This window comes from Podarcis liolepis (assembly GCF_965112155.1).
Source record: "Podarcis liolepis genome assembly, chromosome: 7".
In the NCBI taxonomy this organism is placed as follows: Eukaryota; Metazoa; Chordata; class Lepidosauria; order Squamata; family Lacertidae; genus Podarcis; species Podarcis liolepis.
In genome coordinates, this window is record NC_139561.1 from 34,247,366 (window position 1) to 34,252,569 (window position 5,204).

Below are 5,204 nucleotides of genomic sequence, written 5' to 3' on the forward strand. Positions count from 1 at the left end.
AATAGCTTAGGTCTTTACCTTCATAGCTAGCAAATGCTGTGCTCTCGATTGTCAGAATATTTGCCCTAATATCTGTCCCTAAGAAATATATGATGAAGAGCCTCTTGATCGGCCTTTCCACCTGTTTTGCCTCCCTCAGTTATTCTGATTAAATTTATATATTCATTTCCTCAGGGGGAAGAGGAAACTTTTGCTCAACACAGTGGGATTATACCTTCACAGAGACTGAAGATTAGAGTTCTTGGCCAGGGTGTTTGAAAGTCAGTCAACAGTCTAACAAATTAGCAACAGACCTATTTTCTCTCCCTAGCAACCAACTTTATAAACAATGGCTGGCAGCTCTCTCACACACCACTCAGGGAAGAGCTTTTATGACATATACAGTCAGAACTTTGAAAGAAAACAGAATTAAAATCAGCCCTGATGTAGTGAGTTTATTTTTATTGCCCACTATCTATTGGCCCAGTAGAAAGCAGTGCAGATCTCTGAGCACAGATGTCATATGTTGACAGGGTCAGTGATGTGGAAATAGGTGGCCTGACCACAAAACTGGCAAGAACCAGTTAAAGAGGAACTTAATGGCTAAATGTTGAAGAGGAAAACAACTTGAGTTAAGGTACAAGGAGGGGTTTGATGTGTATAGTAAAAAAAAAGGGATGAGTAAGTTGTACTTCAAGGATTGTGGTTGGATGAGAGATAATGAAGTGCTGGAGGGGATTGGGTAAAAGATGAACAGCTAAGATAATGTATATTTACTCTATATAGTATGTGTCCTACTGGAAATGCTCTTTCATATTCTTTGGACTCTGACTGGTAATGCATTACTGACTCCTTGGGAATTCAATGTGTGAGCCTCTGTACTTGAACCCTTAAGGGAATTTTCTCCCACATCAGTAATCATGTTGAGCATTCTGCACTAACTTTAACTTCCGGATTAAGTGCAAAGGAAGCCCCACATTGGAGTCAGACATGACTAAACGACTAAACAACAACAGCATGTTATTAAATCGCCATATGAATCTGTTATTGAGTGAGTGAAATTGTGAGTATATCATACTACTGATATTTATAATTCTCACAGTACTGATATTTATAATTCTGAGTACCAGTTTAGTCATTTCCAGGTCGCGTAGGAGATGCAGTGGGGGGTTGCAATGCTCCAAGATATCACTTTGCTTTATGCATTTGGGTCCAGATCCCAAACCAAGAATAATTATATCCCATTGGCAGTGATGGGGCTCAGGGTACTATTTAGTTTGGGGAGGATTAAATACCACTATTTCATTTTTGAAAAGTATCAAAGCTGTTTACAATCAATGGTATTATTGTTGTTCTTAATTAAATTTCTATGCTGCCCTTCATCTGAAGATCACAGGGCGGTTTACAATACAGTGGTACCTCGGGTTACAGACGCTTCAGGTTACAGACACTTCAGGTTACAGACTCCGCTAAGCCAGAAATAGTACCTCAGGTTAAGAACTTTGCTTCAGGATACGAAGAGAAATTGTGCAGTGGTGGCAGCAGGAGGCCCCATTAGCTAAAGTGGTACCTCAGGTTAAGAACAGTTTCAGGTTAAGAACAGACCTCCAAAACAAATTAAGTTCTTAACCCAAGGTACCACTGTATAATAACACAAAAAGACATACCATAATAACAAAAAAAAACCCTCCATTATAACTTATTAAATTTCTATACATAAAACAATACAATAAAAAACACATTTAAAAGGTAAAATCAGAAACCAGCTAACTGTTTTGGAAGGATGTGCCCTTAATTGCCTGAGTAAGCCTGATGGAATAGAAAAGTTTTCAACTGGCGTTTAAAAGTTGAAAAGGGAGGTGCCAGGTGACACTAAAAGTCCCTGTTTCTGGTTGAGCCTCACCAACTTTTGGGATGACCAGTGGTGCTTCTGCAGATAATCTCAGTGGTCAAACCGAGATATAAGGGTTGAGATCTGCGAGGTACCTAAGTTGTTCTGGGTTTGTGAATTAATACAAGGACCTTGAACCTGGCTCAGTTATTCATTACCAACTTGTTTTATTGGTTTGATTGTGACTTGAGACCAGAATATAAATGATCCAGGAGATCTGAGACGGGATCTCATAACATTTATAGTTTTAAAAACAGCTGGAAGGGAGTGGGTTGGCTTGGGCAGAAGAACAGCATGGGGATTTTTAACTCCTTCCCATGCTGTTTTCTTGATTAAACTGTTATTAGCTCTACTCATTGAGGTGGTGGTGGGGAGACGCCTGTATTTTGCTTGTCACTTCTCCACCAGTGAGGATAGTAGCAGCTGCTGCCACGACCACTGGGATTTGTTAAATATACCACTTAATCATCAAAACATTTAAGCGATTTCTGTAAAATGCAGAATTACAGACAAAATCAATTGTTAAAAACAAGTTAACCTAAAATTTCTCCAAAATGAAACCATTCACTTTAATATATATGTTATAAAAAATAAAATTACAATGAGGGCTTTCCCTCATTGCAAAACATTGAGCTAGAGGAATTCAGAGGATCTCCCACCTCCCGACTCTGCATTTGGATGAAGAGCGCTAGAAGTTAATTAACCAGTCCTCGTAGATGCAACGGCTTAACAAAACAAAATAATTGCACGACAAAGTCCTTTCTCTGTTGCCTTATTTCATGTTTGGTTGCCGTGTGGTTTCTTACTATACTGGCAACTGTGTTATTAACTTGCTGATTCCAGAGATAATGGTATTTAATTAAACTACTTTGCAGCTTACTACTGTTTGGGGAGCTTGCTAATTAATCTTTATGTAATTGCTTTGCGATGGAATATAGCAAAAGTAGTTAAATTATACATTCTCCTTCTCACATTGCATCTCATTTTGGAATATAAGCACTTGCTAACAAGGAAAGAGGGAAGAGGTCATGTTTTAACTCTATTGTATCTGTCTGCTGCAAGGCTAGCTTCAGGGATATTGGCACCCTGGGCAAACTTGCCAGGCAATTCGGGTCTATGTACTGGCAAAAGCCCTTCCCACAATGGCTGGGGAAGTGGGGAAGATATGGGGCAGAGGTGCAACAATCAGGTCTCAGAATATCAGCTTGAAAGTGCAGAAGGATGGCTTTGTGCTTCTTTCAGCAACACAATCAGAGGTGCCGTTAGGTCATTTCAGACCCTGGACTTCATAGACTTATGGAGGATGGCATCTCTAGATGGTAAGATGTGCTATTTAACTTACTGTACACTTTGGAGCCCAATTCAAAGTGCTGACTTTGACCTATGAAGCTCATCATGGCACAAGTCCTCAATATCTTCTGGAACATCTCGACTAATATATGAACCTACCTGGACCCGTAGATCTTCATCCAAGGCCAAGTCCTTCTTCTGATGGAGGCTCACAGGAGTGTAAGGGACAGGGTATTTTCAGTTGTGGTTCCCCATCTATGGAATGCTCTTCTTTGTGAGCCCACCTAGGGCATCTGATGACATTTCTGTGCCAAGTAAGGACTTACCTTTACCCCTAGGCTCTTGATGGAGTGAGCAGATTTTGTTCTGCTGTTAGCAGATACATTCTCAGTAAAACCCGTGCTTTAAAATAAAATAAATCCATCAATCTCCACAGTAAAGAATGCAATTACTATTGAAGCTTGGTATTAATGGCTAGCAGTTGCCCGAGTCAATATTTAGCAATTGCCAAAAACTTATCAGAATTGGAACTTCCCTTGTTTCAGAGAGGAGAAGATACAAACTGGGTGCAACCATGGAGAAGCCCCTCCCTCAAGTTGTCGGACGAGAGCTCTCAGCAGGCTGTGGTCCAAGCAAGAAGCCCTCATCTGGAGATCTCAACAAACAGTCAGGTCTCTATGGCAGTCTTTCAAATAAGCTCATCCTGAGTTGTTTAGGGCTTTATAAGTCAACAATAAAACCTCTCTTGCTGACATTCTTTTGAAATAAAAAGGATTCTAGAGAGAGGTTCATATCTTGATCCAGAATCTGGGACAGGTCCCTTCAATTGATTTCCTTACAGTTTAGATGAATGTGGAACAAAAGCAACATGCTGCTCAAGCCAGCTGATCAATCTCAGACAACTATCATCTGTTCACACTGCAACTCCATTAGTTAGCAAGAAATTAAATATTGCTCCCAAGCACTGTAAAAGAAATGTTTCTTTTTCTCTCTTCAGGAATGTCAGTCCAAATGCTTATGCAGTGTTGAGAGATGGGCAAATGAAGAACAGAGGTGTGGTTGGCCCAAGGTCTAGTATTTAGCTAGTATTCATATTTAGATGTATGCTGTCCAGATGACAATAAAGTTTTGGGATACCATTAAGACTCCACCTTTCATTTGTGGTGTTCCTGGGTTTTTCATATCCTCTGTGGCTTTGCATCTTCCCACTGAAGTTATGTGACTTTTCCTGTGTGGTTAAGCAAAGGCACTTTTAAAAAACAGCCTGTTTTCTTCCTGAGCATCCTTGCCTGTTACATGGACCAGAATATAGTAGGAAATACAGATTTTCTTCTCTCCATCCCAAGAGAAAGAAGGGTTTCCTGTCTATCTACTAGGCAATAGAAGAGAAGCTAGAAGCTGTTTCTTCTTCTTCTTCTTCTTCTTCTTCTTCTTCTTCTTCTTCTTCTTCTTCTTCTTCTGTGTTGGAATCAAAGTTAGCTAAGTGGAGTGTTCACCAGTTGGAGCATTACATCCAGGTAAGGGTTTGGTAGTAGAAATTGCCAGTCACCAGAGTGGGGATGATCAAGAGAGGAGGTGAATGCCTTCCTTTAGTTGTATCCAGCGGGAGGCAGCAGTGGAAGCGGACACTTTATTAGTCAACCATGAGTAACAGCATGGTTGCTGACTGCATATCCACTCCAACGCAGTTTCTTTGCTAGCTAGCCAGTCAGCAAAGTACCTCAGACACTTTCTTATTTAGCATTGACTGAAGACCACCAGTGTGTGCAGGCTTGTTGAGATCAGGGATTCACATCCCCCTTCAATTACCCTGCAGTGCTGACCAAAAAAGAGTGAACTTTCTATAAGCACCCTTCTATTCTCCTAAGCAGCCAAAGAACATCAAGAAGGGTATATTAATGGTCATACTGACTCTGGAACTGGGCTTGTTTAGCCCTAAAGACACCCAGGGCAGCTACTCAGTCCAGCTATGTGATGCAACAACTTCTGTATTTGTATGTGTTTACAATGCATATACAGTGGTACCTCAGGTTACAGACTCTGC

The 5,204-nt window shown here is 40.6% G+C and overlaps 1 long non-coding RNA gene across 1 annotated transcript; it reads left to right on the forward strand.

Annotated features, from left to right (window-relative positions):
* Window positions 1-434: 434 nt before the first annotated feature.
* On the forward strand, window positions 435-4,292 carry LOC310711680. The gene is made up of 3 exons (XR_014528573.1): window positions 435-616; window positions 3,706-3,831; window positions 4,158-4,292. It is a non-coding gene; the product is annotated as an uncharacterized lncRNA (long non-coding RNA).
* The last annotated feature ends 912 nt before the right edge of the window (window positions 4,293-5,204 follow it).